We start from the raw sequence: 26,637 nt of genomic DNA, 5'->3' as shown, positions 1-26,637 counted from the left end.
GGGGTCCCTGACGGCTCTTGCCTGGGTATCCATAGCAGCCTCCTCCTAGTCTCCCCACTGCTACACCGTTACCACCCGCCCCCCACCTACCCCCCACCAACACTGTTCTCAGCACAGCAGCTGAGGGCAATATCTAGAGCATAATCAGACCAGAATGCACTCCCCCCCAACCTTCCACCACTCTGGAAGGAAACACAAACTCCTCGATGCAACCTAGCCCCCAATCTCCCCATTCTCCCTTCTCCTTGGGACACCGGCTCCACAGAACTGCTTCCGTTCATCCCACACCTTAGGCTCCCTACACAGTGCTCTAGGCCCTCCAGTGGCAGCCTGACCCCTGTAGAAATAAGAGTGTGAGCCCTGGGCTAGAAGCTGACAGCCACTTCCTGGCTAGGTGTCCTCAAGCAAGTTACCCAACCTCTCTGGTCCTTAGTGTCCCCGTCTATAAATTGGGCATAATCATGCCCATCTCATGGGACTGAATGGGGGCCCGGAATGTATGGAAAGTACTTAGAACAGCATCTGGCAAGCAACAAGCACTCTTTAAATGGTAGCTGCTGTTGCTGTGAAGTGTGTAAACCTGGTGATTCACAGACCTGTACCCTTGGGGCTTATAATACATAATATGTTTATAAAAAAAACTTTTAAAAAACGGTAGCTGCTGTATTGCTGTTGTGATTGCTGTAATTACTGGGGCCCACCTTGACCTTGGGGTGCATGAGGCCTCAGTTCTACTCAGGGTGAGATCAGCAAGGCCCAGGAAGGCCAGCGACAGTCCTGAGGTCATACAGCTGGTAGTGACAGTAACGGTCATGTGCCTGAACCTTCAGCTCTGTCACCTACCTCTCTGCCAGCACGTCCCCATCTCAGACGCCACCTTCCCTGGAGTAATTCCATCCATCTCCATGAACTGATTAAGAAGCCCCCCGAATCCCCCATCACCCCACCCCACTATGCAGTAAGTGCTTAGGAACAAGACCCCCCTTCCCCCACGGCGTTCCAGCAGCCCTCTGCCTTGTCGGCCGCCGCCAAGGGCTGTTTTCCTTGGCGCCAGTCCCAGGGCTATTTTGTAGCGACCGTGATACATAATTCCCCATTTTAAGAGCTTCCTCTTTGGTTATTACAGCGAGAAGCGATTAGAATCGGCATTAGAATCCGCTCTGACACAGAGGCTCCAGGATAAAGGCTCCCTCCTTGCCCAGCTGAAATTCTCTCCTTGTCTCTCTGCTCCAGGGGTCACGGCCAGAACTGGCTGTGCCTGAGGACCAACCTGCAGGTCACCTGGTCAGCTCTGGCACATCTGGGCACAGATCTCACCTGGTGCCTGCGATGTGAGCCAACACCACCGTGGATCTATCGGATGTTCCTTTGCTCTGCCCCGATCTACAACCACCAGATTTTTTGGTTATTGACTTTGTGCGGAGCTGTCAATAGTCTTCTATTTACTCCTCAAGCAGCCTTCTTGTGGAAAGGATTTTTTTTGGTACTGTTTCACCGATGAAGGAAGTTGATGCTCGGGCAGAGAAGCGGGAGGCCTGCCTGAGGCTAGGGACCCAGGAAGGCTGACGTCAGAACTCCCAGCATGATCTGCCCAATGCCTGGGGCACAGGAGCAAAGTTTAGAAAAGGAGGAGCCCTCTGCACTATTTGCAGGTGGGGATGCTAAGGCCAGAGGGAAAAGGACGCAGAGGTGGAGGGTAGAGCCAGAGACTGGGCACCCTGCCCACATCCCACGCCTTCCCAAGCCCTCAGGCCCCAGGTGCCCACACCACCACAGCCAGTTGCATTCTGAACCAAGCTGTAGACCCTGCTGTGGCTGTCTTCCCCTCAGTCCCAGACCAGGGTGGTGGGGGGGGGGGGGGTTAGCCAAGCCCTTGCGTCTTTTTTCCTGGAGGAGCTGCCCAAGAAGCTGGGAACTTCTCACCCTCCCCTGCAGAACTCAAACCTTCTTGAGTAAAAACAATCGGCTTCCCACAAGGCTCTCTCTGGAAAAGAATGAGGATTTCAATCTCTCATGGTCACTGACTTACCCACTCAGGACCTTCTACAAGGTTTTCAAAAGAAGGCGGCAGGTACTCTGCTATTTCCTTTTTAGAATACCTGCCATCCCATTAAGTACCCAGCACACAGTCAGACTCTGAGATCCACCTCTGGGCCTCCCTAGCCAGCATTTCTCCATAAAACTCTGGGGGTTAGGCAAGTGGCTCCTAGAATCCCCAGGGGAGAGCTGGAGGATCCAGCCACTTTACAGCTGGGGAAACCACAGGCCCTGACAGCCCTGTCCTGTTGGGTTCTCTATGCAATCAAGCATTCCAGAGCAGGTCTTTATCCTCGCCTTTCCTCGTTTCTCTGTCCACTCCAGAGCTAGAGGCCTGGGCTCACTGAGGCCACGACCCAGCCATGTGACCCGGAGCAAGTAACCACCTCTCTGGGCCTCACTGGTTAAAACTCACCTCATAGGGATTAAACAGGGGGCTGCCTATAAAACGTCCCGCACAGGGCCTGATACATACGAAGTGATTAATAAATATTAGCAATTATTTAAGAAAACAGCTGACCACATGGAAATTTTATAATACTGTGTGGCAGACATCATATCCTCAGTGTTTTGAAAAGGAAGAAAAAGACAAGCTCTATCGGTTAAGCGACGACTACAGGCACGTTTATTTAGCACTGGGCTAAGTGCTTTGCAAGCATTTTCTCAGTTAACCACCTCTCTGGGGGCCATTACCATCCCTGTACTGCTGACAAGGCCTGGAGAGGTGAAGTCACTTAGCCAGAATCACACAGCAAGTGCAAGTCCTGTGAAGTTTCAAATGGCTCCCAGGTTTGTTTCAGCCTCAATCCCGCATTCTCAAGCACTTGGCTGGTTTGGATTTAGCAAGCTGACAGAGTGACATCAGGCCCGGTCACTAAGAGTGAAGCTTTTAACTCAGCTTCAAGCTGCTGGACACATCAGAAAAGAAGGTGATGGTGGACAGGGAAGTGAGGAGCCATGAGACACAGAGGGGACAGGACCCGGGGCCTTAGGGATGGACTGGGTAGGCTGAGGAAGTGGCATCAATCGATAGCCGGGACGCAGGGTGCTCTGGACCAGAGGCTTCCTTCAGCAGCCAAGGAGAGCCTCCAGACTTCTCTGATAGATCCAAAGGGGCTCCTTCCAGTCCTGTGTCCACAGACTCCAGGCAAGGGACAGGCTCAGTGAGTAGGAGAGCTGGGATCAATTAGTAACGTCTGCCGAAGGCTCCTTAGGTACTATCCTGGCCCTAGGAAGGGCTCATTTAGAACTGAATACAAGAATAAATATGTAAGCGCCAAAAAACTCAACCAACCAACCAAAAACACAAGGCATGGGTAAGAGCGGTATTTTAGCCTGTGCCGAGGGAGCTATTTTTGAAGAGAAAGTAGAAATGAATCCAAAAAAGGCTTTCTGTCTTTTTCATAAAAAGGTACACCTTCAAAAGATTTAATCACTGGCTTGAATCGTGGGGTCTGTAACCTTCTGTCTTGTTTATCTGTTTGTATCTCGGGATCACTCATGTCTGAAAATCTTAACAGCCCTAAGGGCTTGGCAGGTGAAAGACAGGTACAGCGGGGAGGCCTTGGGGAAGAGTAGGGTCTGTGGCAAATAGGAGCCTAGGTTCCAGCCACCGGTGGCTCTCCTCAGCTCCCATTGCCTTACCTAAGTTTTCTAACACACTGCATGGCCCAGACACAAATGGTGTGCCTTCTTTGGTCACACCATCACCCCAGGTCACCCAAGGTGGCCACAGCAAAGGGCAGGGCAGGCTTGCCTGGAGATGCTGACCAGCCCAGCCTCACGGGCCTAAGAGCTCGCCCCAGTGAGGTCATCCAGGAAGCCTGGCATTGTTTTGTCCGGAACAAAGCCAAACAATGAGCAACCACATTCTGGTCCTAGTGAAAGTGAAATCTGTTTGGGGAATTGTTTTTAGCATGTCATCTCTGGGGACAGAGCTTGTGAGCTACCTGGGGTTCAGCATCTGTGGGTAAGGCCTTCCCCTTCCCTCATCTAACTGCAAAGCCCCCACCTCACAAAAACTCAGGTCTATCCTCAGAGACCTCTCATGTAACACCTTACCTGTCACATGATCGGCCCTGAACCCCGTCTAAGTGTCTACTTCTCCCCAAGCCTCACAGAGCCCCCCTTTCCATAGGTCAAGATGCTTAAGTGTATAGAAGGGGAAGTCTGGCCCAGGTCACATAGCCACGAGGCCATAGGTCAGGATTTGCACCCAGATCCTGCCTCCATGTCCCCGGAAGGAATGTAACCTCTGGACAGGGACCTACCAGAACGAGTCCTACTCCTCAGTCTGCGGTTTACAGAGGAAAAGGTGGGGGAACGTGAAGAGGTTTTGCATAGAACTGGCCTCTGGGACAAACTGGTGGCGGGCAGGATGTGGGCCCAATGTGCTGCCACTTTATCCTCTTCTCACAAAAACATTTACAGGTAAAAGGTCTTGGGGACTGGGTCCAAATATTTCTCTTATCTCCTTGGAGCTGGCAGGCACTGACCCAAAGCCCAGAGAACCACAGGCAGTCAACAGATGAAACAAAAAAAAGAGGACATGCAAATAGCATGGGGGCGGGGAGGAAGAAAGCACCAGGCTGGGCTGCGGAAGGGGCAGAGCAGAGAGGACAGGAGAGCGGGGTGTGGCCCCCGGGGGTGAAGGTGAGCAGGGCACCCACCATGCGTACCATAGAGGAGACCCGGGCACTGGCCAAGCAGGACACTGAGTCAGGGGAAAGGGCAATGGACTAGGGGTCAAAAGGCTATGCCTAGTTCTGGTTCCACTGGGTCACGTGGGCCTAGTACTGCCCCTTAGCATGTCGGATGTCCAGGGTCGAAAACAGAGCAAGGGTAGCTCTGGCAAGCAGGGACTACTGAATAAACATTTACCGAGAAGCTTACCCGATGAGGTGCCAGGAACCGGTCTAGGAACCGGGGGCATGGAGGTGAGCCCCCAGGAGCTGATGTTCTAGAAGGGGAGGTAAATATTTACGAGACAGGACCAGCATGCAGAAGACAACGAAAGGATGAGATGTAGGTGACAGGGACCCAGGAGTCAGTGAGGCCCCTCTGAGGAGGTAAGGTTTCATGGAGGAGGCAGGCCTGGCCCTGGGGCAGCAATTCATTTATTCTTCTCAGCAGCCTGCATGAAGGAATAAGGTCCAGAGAAGGAAAGTCCTTTGCCCAAAGTCACACAGCTGGGATCTGAGCCCAGGCAAGGGGCTTCAGGGTCCATGCTCTCAACCACACTGGAACTGAGGTCTGTGTGGCAACCATCTGGGGGAATGCTGTTCTCAGAGCAGGGAATAGTGTGTACCAAAAGGGCCACAATGGACACGGTAAAGGAACGGGGAGAGGCGGCCAGCATGGGACATAGAGCAAAATGAAACAGGGCATGGGGTGACGCAGAGAGGAGGCCAGGTCTGGAGGCCAGGATTAAAAGCTGGGTTTAGCCAGAGGCTAGTGGGAGCCCCTGGAGAGTTCTGTGCTCAGTAAGGACTCCACCATGTGGCTACAGCCCCTGACTTTTCCTGACTGGCCAACTTCTCCCTTCCACCCTGGAAGGGGATTTAAGGACCCATGCTTGGCTCTTCCCTGTAAGCTGCTGCTCATGGGGACTCGTTAGTGGGGGGACTGAGGAAACTGAGTCCTTACCCCCAACACCCCAGAGCCACCCAGCTCCCCGGTCATGAGCTGACTACCTGTAAGACTGGCTGAATCAAGAGGGAAAAGCCAAGGATGGTGGCGGGACCTCCTTCCCCTTGGCTAAGGGCCACAACACCGGTGCCACAAAGGAAAAAAATACCCTCGTGCACCGAGTCGGGCCCCTCATCTCTCCATGGGGGAAGCCCATGGGTTTGGAAAGAACAACAGGGTGAGCGCGTCTGCTACTACAGGATGTCAGGGGTTCACTCACCTCGGGGAGTGGGTAGGAAAGGCCCCAACCATCCCGTGGTAACCACACACTTACTACCCTGGTGGCCCAGGGCCACCGCAGGGGGATCTGAGGTCACCTTCCCACCCCCAAGGTACTAACGTCCAGAGACAGAGGGGAGGGGCTTGTTCTGTCCAAGTAACACAGAAATTATTCTACAAGTTCAGGAGGAGAACAGGAATTATACATCTGGTCAAGGGCGAAGGAGAGGAGCATTACGGAGCAGGGCCCTGACACTCTCCAGGCTGGGCCTCACCGCCTGGCTGGATCTGGACTCCGGGAGGACGCCAGAGTTCAGGAACAGACCGGCCTCATGGATTCTGTTTGAGCAGGCTCAGGACCCAAGTGCTGCGTGGTAGATTTCCAGCGTATGCCGCCACACCAAAAGCTTCACAAAAGGAGAGGAAGTTAAGGAGAGCGGGCAGGGCCGCCATGATGGCTAACGGGGGCGCTCAGGGGCCTATGTTGGTGCACGGGGCAGTGAGTCAGCAGGCAACGGTCTCCTGGCACTGACTCACCAGCCACAGCCTGTCACTCTCCTCCCGTCTGTGTCCCCATCACCCCAGCCCTCAGCCTGGTTTGGCCGGAAGTGGGGGTGGGGTAGGGTCTACCATGGTCCTGGGGCAGGCTCTGTAGAACCCAGGATTATTTCTGGAGGTCACAAAAAAAGACATGAGAAAAAAAAAAAGAAAAGAAAAGCTCAGTTTCCATTTCCTCAGACTTCCCCTTTTAAGCTGTTAAGAACCCTAAAGCCGCCCTCCTCTCACTGGAGGTGAAAAGCAAACAGGGCAGCCCCTCCCTGGCTCTATAGAAACTGGAGAAAGATAGGCCCTCACAAGGCCAGAGAAGGGCACGCCTGTGGCCCAACACCCACTCAGAGTCAGTCACCTCCAACTCTGTCACCAGGGTTCTGCCGGAAGTCACATCTCCATAGAAACAGCCAAAGCACTCTTTGCTAAATGGCCTAGAGAAGGCACCTCTCTCAGCCTCAGTGTTACCGTCTGTAAGATGGGCACAATCTCCCATCTACGGTGTGTGCAGGCTCCTTGCTCATTAAATGTATATAAAAAACAAGGTCCCTATTATGGTTCCTCTTTTAAACATGTCTCTACTCAATGAGGAAGGACCTTCTTCCTTCCTGGCTGCACAAATACCTCACATCCACTTAGAAATTTAGCTCAGGGGTAGTCTGGTGCCTGTGGAACAATGGTGGTCTTCAGCTCGTCATGTCTGCTGCCAGTGCTCCGTTTCAGAGCAAAGGGGTGTGTTGCCTGAATTTCCTCCATTTACCTGGCAGTCAAGTCTCAAGTGTCCTCCACCACCCAAAGCCCACCTGAGATCCCCAGGGGCTAGGGAACCACACCCCCCCCAGGCTTTCTCATGCCTCCATGCCTTGGCTCATTCTGTTCCCCTAGCCTGGCACACTGTTCCCCAAGTAATGCATAGGCAATCCTCAAGCGATTCCCCAGGACAATGGCCCTGAGGATGCCCCCGTGCCTTCCTTGGGCTCTGTGGTTCACATCACCTCTGTCCCCAGGCTCACCAGCCCATCTTGTAATTGTTTGCTTACTGTCACCCAGGGCCAGCTTCCTGACACCTGGTAGAAGGCCCAGCACTATCAATATTTGTCAGACCTTCAGGGCTCACAACCTCGGCACACTCAACATAGGAGTAAATATGTAATACCTCAGAGCTGCGAAGGTTCCTCAGCTCGGTGGAGAGCGCACAGGACAGCAGCAGCACGTGATGCCTAAGGACTGGGCAGGGCTGCCAACAGAATTAAGCGTGAGCCAGACAGAGAGGAGATGTGTCCCCCGCATCTGAGCACAGTTCCCCTGAAACAGTCAAATCTGTACAAAGCTTTGCCCTTTCTTTTTTTTATTTGACAGAGAGAGAGAGAGATCACAAGTAGGCAGAGAGGCAGGCAGAGAGAGTGTAGGGGGGGGAAGCAGGCTCTCCGCCGAGCAGAGAGCCTGATGCAAACTCGATCTCAGGACCCTGAGATCATGACCTGAGCTGAAGGTAGAGGCTTAACCCACTGAGCCACCCAGGCGCCCTGCTTTGCCCTCTTTTGATAGACGAGTTCTCAATCTTCAGGAAATCACTTTTCATGAAACAACATGTTCCCCAAGCATGTTCCCAAACTGACTTTGAAGTGAATTCTCCTTGGTTTCGTAAAGGTTTGCCAAATCCTACTGGCAGGCTCCTTGTGGATCCACTGGAGACTTCTTGTGGATCCCACACAAAAACCGCAAGGTGCAAAAATGGGGGCCTTAGGATACTGGCAGGTGCACATGTAAGCCCACTTTCCAGATAAGCAAACCGAGGCCCCGGACCCATAGCCAATGAACAAGAGCCACCAGCCTCTTTCAGAGCTGGGCCATTGGAGCTGAAGAAATCTCATTTCAGAGGGAAAAGCAAGGTTGGAAGGAGATGAGGGAGGGCAGGGAGGCTCCCAGCATCCCCGACCAGCGGAACACAGTGGGTGCCAGAGGCTGAAGGCAAAGCTGAAGGCAAACCCAACCTGGCTGGACCCGTCGGGTTGGCGGATAGTGGTGTGGCCGCAGGGGCAACACCCAGGCTACAAGTTAGGCACTGTCTAACATCTAGCTACTGCCCGGCTAGATGAAAATTCAGCATTAAAATCCGTATCGGGGGTGGGGTGGGCTCAAGGGAAGGACATTTCTACATGGTGCAGACCATCTCCCAGGACAACCCTCAGACGGCCTCCAATTCCCTCCACCTCCCACTGTAATTCCACCTGTGGCCGGATTATGTTTGCAATGAGCATGGTGCCTCCCTATGGCCAGTCACCCATGCAGCGACACAAAATGAGGCCACCTCAACCACTGGGAATTCCCCAGAGGCGTGCCCCCTAGCTCAGCCAAACTTCTTTTTAGCTCATCCCACTGCCTACCATGTCACCTTCCCCTCAAGAATTATCGGTGGCTCCCAGCTGCTTGGAGAATCATCTATTTCCTCACCTGGAATCCAAAGCTCGTGATCCTTTGACACTGTCACTGGCCCCAATCTCTGCCACCTCACCTATCCCTCCAGTCCTGCCCCAGTCTCGGGACCTCCTTGTTTTTTCTCACTAGCCCATTCAGTACTGTGCTTTGTGGGTTCCCTTATGTTTAGGAGGATCCCACCCACCTTTAAGACCTGGCCCAAGTGTCACCCCTCCACGAAACCATTCCCGCCCGTCCCATTTTTTCCCCCTTGCCGCCTCTAGCCTTGTCACCTCACCATTCACTGGGGGCTGGGCTCTTGCTCAGACTTCAACCATGGACAAAGGTCAAAGTTCTCCTTGGGAAAGCTCAGTTTCTTCATCTGTAAAGTGGTCCCCATAACCTGTGAAAGACTTCCTTGCCGAAGTCTCTGGGCTGAGCTGCTGGATAAACCCAGCTGCCTGAACATCGCCATTGCCCGTGACTCTGGCTGAAAATCCAGATGCCTGAACCTGCCCCAGACCTCCTGACTCTGAATCTTCAAGGTCATTAAACCCTCATTAAGCCCTAGAATCAGGTGAGGCTGGGAGAGTGGTGCTATTGAACTGGGAGATGATTGGTAACATATACAACAAAACCAACCAGTGAAGGAGACTCTCACTGCCTGATGGTAAGACACGCAAACAGGCAATGGCTGTGTGCACACACTGTCTGCGTAGCCCCTGCCAGGACTGGGAACAGCTGGGGCTGGGCCGGCTGGGGTTCATTTCTGCCAGCCCCAAGTCTGAGTCCCAGGACGACCCCAGAACCATGTGCCCAGACTTGACAATCCGCCAGAGACTCCCCTATTCCCTTTCGCCACTGCACCTTTACAGTAGCCCATTTTACAGGTAAGAAAACCGAGGCTCAGAGAGGAAACAGGACCTGGCCAAAGTCACCCAGTGAGCAAGCGACAGAATCTGAACCAGGAACAAGGCAATGCTTCCTCTATGCTGGCTGAAATTAAAAAGAATTTGAGAAATCAAGGTTGGGGCTGGCAGATGGATGACCTGTGACTTCTGGGGCAGGGAGCTGAGTGGGGTATGTGATCCTGGGGGGACAAGCATCAGAAACTCCCCACCCCACCCAGGGGGCAAACCCAGCAAAGCAGACTTTGGGCAGCATGTCCAAAGAGACACGAAGTACTGGGCAAATTGCCTGGAACTTGGGGGCCCCTAGCTGTTACCCCAGCACAGTGGAAGTCCTTTTTTCCCTGAAGTAGAGGCAACAGGTGGGGCCTTCTGAAACGGAGAAGCAGGCACCTGTCGCTGAAGTGTCAGCTCCCCAAACCCAAGGACAATAGCAGGAAGGACCCAGGAGGCCCAGGTGAGGCCCCAACTCTGCCAGTGACCACTGCTTGACCAAGGCAGCACCAGGCCTTCCCTGGGCCGTGGTTTCAACCAGCTGACCGGCAGACCTTAACAGCACACACCTACAGGATCCCATAACCATCCCTCCCACACACACGTGCACATAGGTGTACATGTGCACACACATGTCTCTCTACAAAGGCTACCTCTCCAGCAGAAGAAAACGCACACCACAGATACACCTATCTGTGGCTTAGTTTCCTCAAATACAGAATGAGTACAGAAGTAGCACCTACTTCTTAGGGTTGCTGAGGGGTGAATGAGCTAACAGACTACTTAGTACCTGAACAAAGTGTGAGCTATCAGCATGAGGACCCTGAGACCAGTGACAGCTTGGGTGCCCTACTGGGCACCTTCCAGATCCCCTCTAGAACCAGAACCATTCGACCACGGTTCGAATGCCGGTCAGCTGGTTCTGAGACATGGGGCAGCCCCCACCACCCCAAACACTCCTGCCTCTTCCCAGCTGCCCCTTCCCTTCTATCTAGCCTCCTCTTCCATGGTGGGGTACCCTCCCAGAATACCTGCTGACTATGGGACTATGTAGGTCCTATGGGCTAGTGGTGCCCTGGGGGATCTGGGCATGGATGTGGGCCCTCCTATCTCCTCCCCTGGCTTGCCTCAGCGTGGGGTCAGGAGAAGAGCTCAGGCAGCTGCCCCCAGTCGGAGAGCTAGACCAAGGCCTGCAGCCCCAGACCACCTGTCCATACCCCATGGTCGTGGTGCTGGCCAAGCAGGAGAGGCGGAAGTTACAAGGCCTGGGGCCTGGTTCGTGCCAAGTTCGTGCCACAAACACTGCTGGGAAGTGCGCTGCAGAGTGTCCCCATGGGGGGGGGGGTTGCCGACAGGCCACTTGGAGCAGAGTGGCACAGCAGCCTCCCTGCTTCCTTGCATGGCTGTGAAAATGACCTCTGGGAGGAGCAGCAGCCTGGTGGTATCCCCCAGATTGGCTGCAGCTACGGAAATCAGATTCTGGGACCCCTCAACTCGCAGCAGCCTCAAAACCACAAAGGTCCTAGTTGGAGGTCCCTGGGTGCCTGAGACCCCTCAACTGGCCATCATTAACGAATGACAAATCAGCCCCAAACCCCCAAAGCCCAGAGTTTAGAGATAAGCAGGCTGAGGCTTGAAAAGAGGAGGGAGGGGGCTTTCCAGGAAGACCCGAGTTGGGCCCTGCTGTGGGGCTCTGGGCAGCCTACTGTGCCTGTTTCCCCATCCCTAAACTGTGGCTGATAACGGCACCACCCCCTCAGGGCGCAGGGGTGATTACACAAGCTGATGCATGTAAACCACCCAGTACTGGGCCAGGCGCACAGATGGGTCATGCTAAGATGTCTCGCGTGAAGGCAAACACGGTTCATGAGGGAGCCACTCTCAGGGAACTGCCAGCTAGCAGAAAGGCAAGACAAAAGCAATTATGGTAAAAGGTCTGCCAGCCCAAGGGTGGACTAGACCCATATTAAACCCCAATTTCTTCTGTGGATGTGTACGAATTCAGAAAATTAGACACCGTGATTGGGATCTCATGGGCCCGTTTTACAGGCGGGAAAATTGAGGCCTAGGTGTCAAAGCTTTGGTCTCCAGTGTTTCAACTCAGGTTCTAGGCCTCCAGTTCCCCTGCCTGCTCCTACTGTTTTGGATGCCTAGGGCCAGCTCAACTCCTTATTTATTTGGGGAGCTCCTTCCCAGGCCCACACCACACAGAGGTCTTTGACCCCAAGGGAATGGCCTTGCCTGTTTACCCGGCAACCTACCTCGGGTCAGCTCAGGGGCTGAGAGGCTCTACCAAGCCAGGATTTGGTCGGAGGCAGTGGGTAAACAGAGGACCCCACTGGTGGTCTGGGGTGGGCGGCCTGGGTGAACAGTTCTTGGCAAGCGGAGCCATGGCCCACTCCAAGCTGGACGCCCTCGGGAAAGACCTTGTTCCCACCAGGCCTCCAGCTAGACCACTCAAATTGGAGCAGTGAAGGGCTCTCACATTTGCCCTCTGCTCCCTCTCTCCTGAGTGGACTCCCTGGACACTGTTTCCTAGGTAACTGAAGCTGTTGGGGACCTCCCAAGCTTGAAATCACAGAAAGGCAGCCCAGTTAAGGTTCTGTAAGGGGATGGAGGCTCTGTGAGCAGATGGGACACAGGTGGACATGCAAACATGACTTACCCCAGGCACTGGGAAACTGGGGACATCGGAAGCCCTAGAGAGTATAAAAGATGCCCAGCACGTTGGTTATGGGCCTCAGAATATCTGCTCACGAGGTCACAATGTCCCTTCCAACACAGCCCACGTGCCCAGAGATGGAGTACTCCAGAAAAACGCCAGCAATAAGGAGGGTCCTTTAGCAGAACTAAAGCGAGGGGAGGTTCTTTGGTCATAGAACTTACTGTCTCTATACATCATTGCCTGGGAGACCCTGTGCTTTCACAGCTTGGTGCATTCTTACAGGCCATTTCAGGCCCGCCAGAATGCACATCCTTGCTCCTCTCCATTCTCAAATGACACCTCCTCCAGGAAGCCTTCCCTGACCATCCCCCATCCATCTCCCCAAAGAACAAGTTGCTCATTCCTCAGCTGTAGTCCTAGTTTCTTCCTCCTACGCCCAGGGAATGCTCCAGGGCAGAGGGTGGGCCTCCTCCCTAGAGACAGCGAATGAGAAGGACCCTAGTGTACCATCGTCATAGCAACCTTCTGTTCCAATTCCAACTGTTCTTACATCCTGGAAACAAAAATAGTTACAGCTAACATTATGTGCCTGGCACTCTGTTGGGCATTTGATAATATTCTAGCTGGTAGTAATTTTTTAATCATGCTAAATATTTTTCTTACTGCATTTTAAACCACTTTTCACTGATTCTACCTGATTGCTTTTCTCCTATTATCAATCCAAAAGTAATGAGACTTCATGACATTTTTCAGAGACTCTCACAGAACAAAAAAACACTCTAAATGCGAGCATGGCAGAGCCAGTTCTGGAGAGCTCCCTGGTTTGAGCGACTCTGTGTGCCCAGCTCAGTGCCTGACACTTGGGTGCCGAATATTTACCCAGTCCTTACCAACTCTCCTGTGAGATGAGGAATCTTACCCTGTATGAGGCTCAGAGGGGTTGAGTGACTTGACCGAAGGTGCACAGCCAGGAAGAGGCAGGGTTCCAGAACCCTGGTCCTCAACCACTGGGCTCTGGGACATCTCTTGGCTCTGGCCTTTGACACCAGTTAGTCCCCCTCTTCACTTGACTTAACACAGGAGGAAACTGAGGCCAGCAGTAGGGTGTCATTTTGCACATTAACCAGATAGGATCGGAATCCAGGTCTCTTGAGCAGGCCCAGATCACAGGTCCCACGCCAGCCTAGACTTCACAACAGCTGGACAAAAAAATCCACCTCTGGGAGGCAGCTTTGTACAAGGACCTTCCTATTTCATTTTGTATACCTGCAGGGATTACTAAATACTGGCCTCTCAGGCTAGAAAGAATGTTAACCACTTCAATTCAGGCTACCTAGAGCAATTAAGAAGCTAATAACGAATTCGTGAAGGGAAGAGACTGAGCCCTGGGCACATTCCCCGTGCAGACCTCCTCTGAGCTCCTCTCAGCCTGACCCTCCTGCATTGTCCCATCCTCAGGGGCAGCCCGGGGACTTAATCAGCTTATTCACCCTCTAAACAGCCCAGCAGATCAGAAAAGTCTCCTTTTACTCCTTGGGGACAAGGATACCTGAGATTCAGGCCACAACTATAAATAGTCAAGAAATCCGTCCTTTTAAACTGACTCATCTATTTATTTGGTCAGTTGGTTCCCGCTGACCCCCGTATGGTAGAATTCTACATAATTCCTCCCCAGCGTGATCAGTGGAGAGGAGGGGCCCTCCTGTCCTCTTCAGCCTTGTTGTCTGAATTCCACACCCCCTGTGAGACACTGTTCCCCAAATCCCCTTTGCTGACTTCCACTTTTGCCTCTGCTGCGTCACGTTAAAAGGTTTCGGCTGGAGCCTGACTCTGTCACTTGTCCGTGGCAAGCAGTGACCTCAGGAATGTCACTTCCCCTTGGGGCCTCAGTTGCATCATCTGTAAAATGGGCCACCCCGAATTACACAAGGGAAGGTAGGAGGAAGTGCCTCAGTACAGGCGTGGATCTGCTCTCAGGAGAAACAGGGCACCCGTGGACAGCCTCCTTTCATTTCACGCACTTAATCAATGACAACAATGACTGGGGGCAGGAACAAGCACCCGGGGCTCTTCAGTCCCACAGGGAAATGTCAAATGAACAGTTCCTGTATCCGGGGTTCCATGACACAAAAGTGGCCCGGTCTGCTGGCACTGCCACCCCCTCCCAAGGCACATGCTCCTCAAACCACGTGAGTCATCAAAACTAGGTTAGACATCTCATTAGAGTGGGTTTCCTCCCAGGACCTCTGGCAGCGCCTGCAAAGCTCCTGCAAGCCTGTTGGGGTGAGGGCTGGGCTGGGCTGTTTCTCCTCCTGAGCAGAAGCCAGTTGTCAAGACAACCAAACAACAGTCACTACCTTTAAGGGGGCACCTGCAGCACTCACTAAGGACTTCGGGTTCCAGACTAGCTCCTCGAAGTGAATCAAGACCCCAGCACTCACCAGGGCGTTTGGGGTCACCAGCCAAGACCTCCCACCCACCTCCTCTCCTCCCCCCTGCTCCCCCCAGAGCGAGACACTATAGCCCAGCTGCACTACACTCTCTGCCTTCCCTTTTCCGGGGTGCTTCCCTCTACCTGTAAATGCCCTCCCCTGCTTGGGTCTGCCTGGCAGGCTTTTGTCATTCAAGGCCTCTGAGAACATTCTGTGAACTCTATGTGCCCAAAGCTCCTTCAAGCGACCCCACCAATGCACAGCTACTCTGTCCCCTCATTGGCCAGACAGAGAAAGGCTCAACTCTGGGTCCCCAGGGCGTGGCCTGGAGTCTGGGCCACAGGAAAAGTCCTCAAGTCTCTGCTGACAGAATGAACAGACTTTCAATTCTCGGTTTTCAGATGCTTACAGGTTTTCCCCAAACTTCCCCAGGCATCAGAGTTTCTTGCCTGGGCCTTCCCCCACTCAGCAGGGCTGGAAGGGGTTTGAAAATACAGATGATTCTCAAATGAAACATAAAAGCCAGAGGGAAAACAAAAGGTCTGCCCTCCCCACCCCAGGACCTTACGGAGGTGGGAGTGTCTGTCTATGAGAAGACAGATGTGAACACAATCAGTTGTGGTCATCACTCCACGAGGTACTACAACAAACCATCACGCCACACACCTTAAGCTCACATAGTGATGTATGACCATCGTTTCTCATTAAGACAGGAAAAAAAAAGGCTCACACTAAACTGTAGTATAACTTGTACGTTCACCTATGTCTCCCTCACTAGGCAGTACGATTCTTAAAAATTGACACTGTGTCCTTTCTATCACCAGCACCTGTCATCATGTTTACGAATGTAAAATAAAATTAATTTCTTTTAAAAAGGGGGGGTGGCCCTTCTCCCCCTCAGCCACGAAGCTTTGAGGCCTGGCCACAGGGGACCCAGCTGACCCCAGGCAAGGCCAGAGACTTGGACAGGAATCGGTTGCCTCGAAGCAGCTCCTGCCCCCAGGGAACCTTCCAGAGCAGGGGCTGTTCTAGTTAATTTCTTTTAGGCTGAAGAGTTTACTCGATATCTGGACTTTTTAATGTGACTAAATCACCCCTAATATGTAAGCAACAGGACAAAAAGGGAGGTTATGGGAGGAGTGGAGGCTTATGGTGTCTTAAGGTGATGTGTGACCTTGGGCATGTCAATGCACGTCTCTGAGCCTCAGAATGCTCCTCAGGATGAAGGATGGAGAGGACAGGATGGTGGAGGCAGACAGGCTCATGAGGAGAAGAGGCTCATGTTCCCAGACTGCTTCCCTCCTCTACCCTGAGACAAGCCCTGACTTCCTGGTTGTTCACATCAATTGCAGTTGGGCGTGTGGGTCGGGGGGGGGGGGGGGTCTGGTTCCATTTTGAAACCGAATAATGGTTTGTGCCATCTTTCCCTTCCTGCCTCGTTCCTCACTCTATCCCCACTGCTCAGCAGTGGGCCTCTATACAGCAGGCGCTCTGCAAGTACTCACCACCTGAGGGAATGGACACATTGAATGCTGAGTAAATGCCTCAATTCACTCAGCTGTGAGCTCCTCACAGGACAGAAGTCTGGAGGGAATAATCCAAAAAGAGCAGCAGGGCCCCACGGAGCAGCCCCCCACCCCATGGAAGGATGACCAGGTGGGGAGCCTGGGCCTAGAAGCGCATCTGTCTCCTGGTCTGCGTGGCCGCAGCATGTCACAGGGCACCTTCCTGAGCCTGGCTTCTTCAACCATGAGGCAGAGAACATCACAACTTTGTTTGTCCCAGGCCCAGCACACGGCAGAGATGAGGACAGGACCCTCAAGTTCTCAGGCATCACAGGTGCTCAAGAGACATCTCCAGGTCAAAATCATACCTCATACTAAGTCAACTAGGCTGACCCTTCTGGTTGCCTGAAGGAGAACACAGATGCCCAAGGAGACAACACCTCCAGGACTCCCATCGAGGAGGACCTGGGCTGGGAAAGGCGCTGCCGCCAACAGGTTCACGGGGACCCGCCACAACCTCAAGTGGCCTGCGGGCACGGCCTCCAAGGCAGCTGGGTAAGTGACATGGAGGAGGTAAGCTTGTCGCAGATACGCATACCTGCAAAGGACATCTTTAAAACTCAAAACATGACTCAGTTTATCTGAAATTCTAATTGAACTGGAATGCTCTGTATTTCACCTAGCAACCTTATTCAGAGCGTCTGGAAGGATGCTTGTTATACACACACAAGGACAAAGTATGTAGCCAGCACAAAGTATGACATCCATGCCATGAGAGGCATCAAGTAGCTCTGGCCTCCTGGTCTGAAAACTTCAACTTGAGTACAAATTAAAGATCCTGGGACTTTGGGGTCACACTCTCCCACAAGCATGCTCTAAGCTGCTTGCCCCGTAGCTGCACAGATCTTTTGAGGTCCTCTGAGCTCCTCCGTTTCCATTTTTTGCAGAGCAGATGTCCACTCCCAAGGCCGTCCTGAAGTCCTCACCTCATCCCGTCCCGGATTGCTGCCTTCAACCATCCTGCTTCCCTGACAGACACTGCTCATCGATCGTGGCATCCTTCCCATAGATCATGAGTCCCTATCAAAACATGGTCTGTCTCTTTCTGGGCCTGACCTCGTCCAATCTCAGAAGCCAAGCAGGGACGGGCCTGTTTAGTACTTAAATGGGAGGCCTCTAACTTAATAACTTTATGGGTCAGAGAAAGCTCTCAGGTCAGGGACACAGTGGGGGCAGGCAGGAGTCCCAGAGAAGGCTGGGAAGCAATCAGACAGAAGGCCAGAGCACCACTCAACCTGAAAACAGAAATGAGAACCATGTCCCCCTCACTGAGGCAGGACAGAGGGAGGGAGGCATGCACCCTTCACAACCTGGCAACCCTGATGGGACCCACAGAGCCAGAGTTCAGGGGTGATGACAGGAACAAGGATGGGGGAATCTGGGGATGCAAGGCAATGCGGGATTGGGGTCAGGCTGGGGATGAGGGTCAGAGGGGCCAGTGACTGGAAAGTGCCTCCGCTACTCCTAGGGATGAAGGCCATAGGTTGAGGGGTGAGACTCCATTATGGGAAGACGTGTCCAAGTATACAGCCCCACAGAGACACCCAACCCAGAGAGGGAGGCCCATCACTGTAGGCAGACCTGAGATTCATGTCCAAAGCTGAGACCCCAGAAACTCCCCTGGGGAAATGACTCCAGACCCTTGTTCTATGCGTGAGGAAAATGAGGGCCCAGAAAAGAGACATGACTCCTCCAAGGTCCCCCAGCAAGTTGGTGGGAAGTGGGTAGATAAAGGCAGTGCTGCTGGTGGTGCTGGGGGCAGCTGGGTCTGAATACTGACCCAGGGCACCCTCCCTGGGGCAGCCAGTCCCTCCAAACCCAGAGGTTATCTCTAGCCTTAGGACCCAGGAGGCTCCTGTTTTGGGGAACGTGGGTTTCTGGACTTAATACTATCTGCTGGCTGGGAACAGACTTCCCTTAAACCCCTCTCAGGTTTCACCTGGGCAGGCAGCTCTCGTCTTTGAAATGCCCTGCCGGTTTCTGGAAACAGCAACAACAACAACAACAACAAACTTCGATATGGTGATTTCGAATCAATGTAACTACGTGCCCTGCCGGTTTCTGGAAACAGCAACAACAACAACAACAAACTTCGATATGGTGATTTAGAATCAATGTAACTACGTATGTGGTCTTTGTCCCAGTTGCTGGCAGAGCTCCTGAAACTCTCACAAATTTCCTAGGTGATGAGAAGGGTGCCTGGGTGGCTCAGATGGTCAAGCGCCTGCCTTTGGCTCAGGTCACGATCCTGGAGTCCTGGGATGGAGCCCTATTCTCCCTCTCCCTTCCCCCAAATCCTGCTAGAGCCTGCACTCTTCGATGAGATCTTAAAAAAAAAAAAAAAAAAAGAAAAGAAAAAAATTCCTAAGTGGTGAGAGTGAGAAAGGTGTCTTTTGTTATGTTAACGACGACTTTTAGAAGGCACCTAAGGCTAGGGGCTAGCTGCTAGGAGAAGCAACCCTGTGATTAGAAGGTTGGAACGCGCAGTCCCACCCCCTGACCTTCAAGGAAAGGAGGGGGGCTGGAGATGGAGTTCAATCACCAAAGGCCAATGATTTCATCAATGGTGCTCAAGTAATGAAGCCTCCGTAAAAATTTAAAGGAGAGCTTCCAGACTGGGGAACACAAGGAGATTTGAAGAGAGTAGCACCTGGAGAGGGCAGAGAAGCCCCATGCCCCTTCCCCACACTCCTTGCCCTGTATATCTCTTCCTTGTGGTGGTACTGAGTTAAGGCCTGTACTAACAGACCACTGATCTAGTCAATAAAACGTTTCTCTGAGTTCTGCGAGCTGCTCTAGGAAATTAATCAAACCCAAGGAGAAGGTCGTGTGAACTTCTTCTGATTTCTAGCCAGTGGGCCGAAAAGCACACGTGGCAATCTGAAACTTACAACAGGTAGTAGGAGTTGGGGTCAGCCTTGGAGGGCTGAATCATTAACCCGCAGATCCAGGTAAAGTGTCAGAAGTGAGTTAAAAGGTAGGACATCCAGCTATTGTCCCACCAGCGGGACAATCGGGACAATCGCATGGTGGTGTGTGTGTCGGGGGTGGGGTTGGGGGCACCCATTAGTATTGTAACCTCTCTCCTTGGGGGGTGGGGGGAAAAGCAAACCCATGTGCCCACTGTTGGGGCTAAGAGCCAAGACAGGAAAATAAACCAAAGAAATCTTCTCTCCACCGAAGGCCCAAGCTTTCCCACCACAGGTGAGGCCAGAAGAGGCAGCTCCCACTAGCCCTGGTCGTCCAGAAGTCCCAGCGTCCAGCAGCTGCTGTGTGGAACGGACGATAAGCCAAAGGTGTGGACTAAAGCCCGGGCTCCCTGTCCTGACACATAGCTGACCTCGAGCTGGCCGCTGACCTCGTGAGCCTCAAATTTCTCACCTGTTACACAGGGACAGTAATAACTATGCTACAAAATATTGCAAGTATTAAGATGGAAAACCTCTCTTGAGAACTGCAAAGGGCTGTACATGCTAGTACTGTCTCTATGCTCAGACCACCCTAACAGAGGTGTTAAAAGTAATCCTAACAGCAGCAGTAAGAACAGCTATCACAGCCACCGGGTACTGGTACGGGCAACGTGCTGGCCACTGTGTGAGGAAATTTTGTAGACCTTATTTCCTGATCCTCAACCAGAGAGGAGAGATTCTACCTCATGTCTATTTTTACAGAGAACTTGAGGGCCCAGAGAGGTTAAGTCACCTGCCTGGGTCACACAGCAAGGTAGAGGCCAAACACCACTGACACCCAGACTCATTGGACAGCTGAGTTGGTCTTAACAACATCTCTCCTCTCTCTAAAGGGTCTATCTAGCTGATCAACCTCCAAGAACGGTCCAGTATTCCTAACACATTTTGTTTATTGACTTTTTAGTTTCTTCCCCAAAAGAGGAAGGTTGGCAGACTGGCTACTGCTTCTCTGGCATGGGTCGTTTTAAATCTGCTGCTCCCTGAAGCCCTGAAGGCAGGGGCTCCCCAGGGAAGTGGCCAGCTCCACTCCCTCTTGTGGCCTACGGGCTGTCACCGAAGATCAGCAGAGGCTTCAATTAGGGCAATTTCTGAGGGTCAGTGATTTGGCAACAGGCACCCAGCACCTTCAAAATGCACACTCCCTCCAGGCTAGCAATTCCAATTTTCTGAACCAGACCGATGCATAAAGATACCCCAAGATAGTCACTGCATTTGGTTTTGCAACATGAGAAAGTTCTGGAGATTGGCTGCATGACAATGTGAATATACTTAACACTCTTATACTACAGACCTAAAAATGGTCGAGATGGTTAATTTTGTGTTATGTGTATTTTACCACAATTAAAAACAGAAAGGAAAAAAGAATGTTCACAGCACAGTGGTTTACATGAAAGAAACTACCAGTGGCCAATCTCTCATCACTAGGGATTAATTAAATAAATGATGGTCTACCCAAACAAATCAAAACTAATTAAGAATGGGAGTGGGGGGTGGGGGGGTGGGGGGCGGAGGCTCAGCAAACTTCGGCCCCTGAACCAAATCTGGCAGGTTGTTTTTGTAAATGAAGTTTTTTTAATGGCATGAAAGAACAGCCACTCATTTGCATTTTGTCTGTGGCCTCATTCTGGCTATAATAGTAGAGGTGAGACTGAGATCAGTGGAGGCAAAACCATAGGCCCCTAAGTCCAAAATACATCCTATCCAGGCCTTTAAAAAAGAATCTGCTGACCCTGACTTATAAGATGTAAGACCCAGAAAAAACACTAAGAAACATGTTGGGGGGTGGCGTGGGAAGTTGGCCCCCAACATGGCCACACTGTGAGTTCAACTTTATTTTTATTTAATTTTTTAGAAGTTTTTTGGATATATATTTGAGGGACAGAGAAAGAGAGAACAAGCAGAGGGGAGAAACAGAGGCAGAGAGAGAAGCAGACTCCTTCCTGAGCAGGGAGCCTGATGCAGGGCTTGGTCCCAAGACCCTGAGATCCTGACCTGAGCGGAGGGTGGACACTTAACCACCTGAGCCCTTACAGGCAAGTGCCCCTCAACTTTAAAAGGAAATGTGTATTTACCCACGTGTTTATAAATTCACTGTGAGATGGTTATGTCTGCATGGCAGGAACAGAGATGAATTTTATTTTCTTCTTTTGACTTTTCTGTGCTCTCCAAATTTTCTGTATTAAAAATACATTACTTCCCAACACTACAAGAAATGAGAATCTGTGGCCCAACAAAAACGTTAGCTAAGGCTACAGTGACAATCACATGTGGGTATAAATGTATCAGATCTCAATGTTTTTTTAACACCTTAAACTTACAAAATGTTGTAGGTCAAATAGATCTCAGTTTTTTAAAATGCATCACTTTTATGATCAGGGCAGACCAACAGTAAATACCATTTTCTCACTGCCTTGGCCCCTCCAGGGAGCGAGCAAAGAGGGTGATGCTTGCGCTGGAGGGGTCACAGATCCGTCCTATCAACGCCCCCCTCCCCTGCTGGAGTTTACAACCCTGGGTCCAGGAGGGGGCGTGGCTTAGAAGCCACGTGGGCATTCTTGTAACAAGCCCAGAGAGGCTCCCCTCCAGCTAAAAGGACCACAGACACCAAAGGGTGGATGTGATCTTCAGGTGAGGTGAGTAAGGTGGGTTGCTCTAGGGGATCCCAGCCAGGGAGGTGAAATTAGAGCATGTACTCGGGTGCTGGGTACAGATTTTGTTAGGCCTGTTAAACGCTTCAAAACTTCATCGCGACAGAGACCATTACCCCTGATCCCATACTCGCTGTCTAAGACTCCTGGGTGCTCTCACTGCTCCATCTTACAGGTGGGAAAGCTGAGGCTTGGAGGAGTTCAGGGACTCTCCTCTTCAGGTCACAGAGTTGGCACAGGATGGAGACAGGATTTGAATCCAGGACTGACTCTCCAGTTCCACGGACTTTCCACAACATGGGTTGTCCCCACCAGGAATTCGTCTTTTGGCTGATTCCTTAGTAACTCAGAGATGGCTAACAACCGAGCAACATCCTTGTCTCAGCTACCTTCCAGCTGTGCACGCCCTGGGAGGGGCTAGAGTGACTGACTGCCATCCCTTTTTTCAGATAGGAACCTGGAGGCCTCAGTGAGGATGGCCACACAGCGACATGCCTGGTAGTGCTCCAGCTTCAGAGGGGACAGCTTGGGTTCCCTAAAGACCACCCCCTCCAAATCCTGCTGCCTGCCATACCGAATGGCCACGGTGCCCTTTCAGAAAGAGTTAGCCACGAGAGCCATGTGGAGGAGGCATCACACAGGCCTGAGAGCAAACCCACTTCTCAGCCTCCAGGGATCTCCTGTGAAGTGTGGATGGATCAGCAGACCTCAGAGAAGAGGAACAGTGGCTGGCTTCTATCTGGGCATAGCCTCTAAAGCTGCCCGCCCCGATGGGGGCTGGGTACCTTGCAAAAGACTTTTATCTGGAAGTAGAACCTACACTCCAGCTTCACAGTAGCTGGCATCTGGCTTCCTGGACTGCCCAGGCTACTCATTAACAAGTACAAGGCCTTGGGAATAGGCCTGCCCAGGAGTCTGCTCCCAGTCTGGGGGAAGGGAGAGCAGTACTGGCTGGTATGCACACCAGGGTCAGAACAGGGGCGGGTTCAAATCCTTCCTTGCTGTGACTTTGGTGGGGGTGGGGGGGAGAGAGTCAATTCACCTCTCTGTGCCTCAGTTTCCCCATCTGTACAATGGAGATAATGTCAGTGTCTAACTCCTAGGACTACTCTGAGGACATAGGTCTGTGAAGTACCTAGCAGTATCTGATACACAATAGGTGCTCAATATATGTACCTGCCGTTTTTACAAGAAGAACCAGCACCCATCCTAAGATTGTTGTGGGCGAAATTGTTGTTCTCTGACAGAGAATCAAGGGTGCTGCCAGAGAGTTTAGTTAAGTGTTTGGGATTATTCTTAGTGACATTTGTGACCAGTATGGCAATGCCTCTGGAGCCTGACATGGATGAGAACTCCATGTCCCCTTAGCAGCTAGCCGGGGAGGTGTCCTGAGCCACCATTGATACACCTGCCTCATGTCATAGCATAAAGAACAGGAGGTCCCCACAGGGTCACGGGGCCTGGAGAGGAGGGATGCTTGATTTTAGGGATGGGGTCAGGTCCACCATGGGTTGCAATGGGCCAGGGTCTTCATGGCCTTTCTCCTAGTCCTGGCTTGTTAGGTGACCCCCCAATCAACCAAACTCTTGAGTTTGGACCAGGAGGAGCTTGGTCAAGGCACTACCTTCCCTCCTGAGAGAAATTTCTGCCCAAGAAGCTATGGTTTTCCCATTCCAGAGCAGAGTCTATGGTGGGTCATGGAATCAACTCAACGGGTCAGAACTATCATTTTTATAAAAGAGAATAGAACAGAGCCCTAAAGATGCTGAAAATGTGAGTTATCATTTTGTGGGATTGGTTTCACTTTCAAGCATGTGTGTATGGGTAAGCACGGGTGGCATCCTGTCGTAAAATCTATTTCTTACCAAAGTCATAACGAAAAGAATTCCAAAAACCCCGCTAGTAAGGATGTTTTAGATCAAGGTGAAGAAGTCATCTGCAGAAAAGTCAGGTTCCCGCCCCCATTAAACCCCTTTTAAAAACACTGTGATCCTGAACCTGGAGGGCAGGGGGCAGGGAGCTTCTGTAAATATGAGACAAATCAGCAAAACGTCATTTAGGTCTGTAGATTAGGTAACAGAATTGTGTCAATGTTAAAACGTTCTGGGGTTGATAACTGCATGTGCTTATATAAGAGAATGAAGGGCCTTGCTCTTACGAAACACATACGAAGGATTAGGAGGGTAAAGGGGCACTGCCTATAATTTACTCACCAATGAGTCAACAGAAAAAAAGGAGTTTTAATGTGGTATTTTTATAACGTACACAGAGAAATGAAGCAAATGTAGCAAATGTTAACAAGGGGAAGGAAAATCTCAGTGAAAGTTACATAGGAGTTCACTGTATCCTCCTTTCTACTCTTCCAAAGGTTTTCAGTTTTTTAAAAAGAAAAAGTTTAGGAGCGCCTGGGTAGCTCAGCTGATTGAGTCACCCACTCTTGGTGCTGATCCCTTGGGTGGTGGGAGTGGGATCAGCCGGCAGGGAGGGGCTCTGCATTCAGCAGGGAGTCTGCTTCAAGTTTTTCTCCCTGTCCCGCCCCTCCTGCACGTGCGTGCGCCTGTGCAAGGGCTCTCTCCATCACTGTTCAGTGGCAGAGCCAGGATGGGGTCTGGGCTAGACTCCGACATCAGTGCTCAGCATCAGTAGGGCTGTCTCCCTGGCACAGGCAGGCAGAGGGGGCCAACTTGGGCCATGAATCCACCACCCAGAGGTGACCTGTGGATGAGGTCCTGGAGCCCTGGGGGTTCTGCTTCCTCTTCAAGCCTGGAGGGAACACTGGGGCCTGAGGACCCCACACGGTGAGACACCAACACCATGGAGAGGTCAAATGTCACTTACTTTTGGAGGCTCCTCAGCAAGGGCTGTTGGTCTGGACCTAAAACAACGAGAGGAAGCAAAGAAGGAAAGACAAGATCTGGTCAGCTTGGGACTGTATGCAGGACCCAGAGTCATTTTCAAGTGCCACTGCACACCGGGAGGGGCCAAGTCAACACTGGGGTGTCCCCGCATCCCTGCACACATACATGCTCACATGCACAACTGCAGACACTGCGCACACACACTCACACACCCAGATCCTCAAACTGTCAGCAGTTAAGAACTAGTGGCAGCAACCGTTAAGCCCCTGCCCCGCCCTGTCCTGCCCCAGAAGCGTGCACTCCCGGGAACCCCAGAGAAGCCTAGCCATGGGCCCAGGACTGTGAAAGACTATTCCCTGTGAGCACAAGGATACACGATAGCCAGACAGAGGGGCTGATGGAGGACCTGAGGGCCCCAGATTCTTGGAAAAGATGATAACTCATTGACTGGTTAAAGGCTCCAAGATCACCATGCCAAAGGAAATCTGTTGAACTCTGCTGAGCCAAGCAGTCCCCAAATGTGAATGACCCCAGAAGCCTTGTTTTTTCTGTTGTTGTTGTTGCTTTTTTTTTTAAATAGAACACCTCCTGTTCTTTGCACTCGGTTTGGGAAAAAAATGTGAGTTGGGGAAGATCCCAGCTGCTTCAACCTCCACCAGCAGAGCTGTGCTGGAAGGCTCCCCTGGTTTCCTAGAATATAAAAATTCAGAAAACCAGGAAATGGCTTCTTATCAACTAAGATCACACATTTCAATGAACAGGTATATGGATCAGCAGAGCAGGGAAGGCCATTATCCCCTGGTGGGAGGGCAGAAAGATGCCTGAAGGGTGCACAAGTCTTTCCTTAATGTACCTGAGACCCTGCCCTCCCTTGGAGTCCCTTCCTCAGACTCAGAAACATGGCCCTAGCAGTCTGCAGAGCTCCTGGGCTCCCAAATCAGACAGCCTCATTGCAATGGCAGCGCCCCCACATTCAACGGTCTCACCTAGATGCCCAGCGTTCAAGGCACCGTAGGGTAGGAATATTCAGTCAGTAATTCGGTAAGGGGCACCTGGCTGCCTGTCAGGAGAGCAGGCAGCTATTGGTCTTGCGGTTGTAAGTCCGAGCCCCATGTTGGGGGGACAGATTACTTAAAAATAAAATATATATATTTTTTAAAAATTTCTTGAGCACCTTCTATGTGCCAGGCACTGTTTTAGGCCCTGGGAACCCAGCAATGAACAAGACAGCTGAGGGCCCTGCTTTCATGGATCCCAGAACCCCATGGTAAAGGCCAACATGTAACACGGACGTCATAGAGGCTTCGTTTTCTGGGGGAACACATGGCGCTGTGAAGGCAGGTGTGGATTAGTAATGTCCACAACAGGTGTGGGTGCCAGGGGACCGTGTAACTTGCTATCCCTGACTACATCAAGGGAAGAGGGACAAAGGGAAAAGATGAAGGTAGCATGTCTAATGCACATTTATAAGCAAAATGTTGAAGGACCCAGGAAAAGGAGGGTAATTCTATGTGGTGCGAGACCTTAGCAGTTGCATGAGGGCCACCCAGCTCAAAGAGGAGGGTAAGAACGGCACTAAGTCCCCGTGTGTACGACCTGCTGGCACCCATCCTCCTTCTTCTGGGAGGAGCCTCATCTTCCCAGCCTCCTATCCAGCTGGACACCCATTCACACCCACTCTCAGCCCA

General features: G+C 51.9%; 1 protein-coding gene across 4 annotated transcripts in view; it reads right to left on the bottom strand.

Annotated features, from left to right (window-relative positions):
- SLC6A6 (solute carrier family 6 member 6) overlaps positions 1 to 26,637 on the bottom strand; it is an 83,449-nt gene that overhangs the window by 45,280 nt on the left and 11,532 nt on the right. For 3 of the 4 annotated variants that reach the window (XR_014316139.1, XM_082747951.1, XM_082747953.1), the window contains one exon: positions 24,930 to 24,966. The exons of the other annotated variant lie outside the window; for it this stretch is intronic. The gene's annotated coding sequence lies outside the window, so the exon portion shown is untranslated. The remainder of the gene's footprint in view (positions 1 to 24,929; positions 24,967 to 26,637) is intronic. 4 annotated transcript variants of the gene reach the window in all.

The sequence above is a fragment of the Mustela nivalis genome, assembly GCF_964662115.1.
Source record: "Mustela nivalis genome assembly, chromosome: 1".
NCBI lineage: Eukaryota > Metazoa > Chordata > Mammalia > Carnivora > Mustelidae > Mustela > Mustela nivalis.
This window is presented reverse-complemented; position numbering and strand designations above follow the sequence as displayed.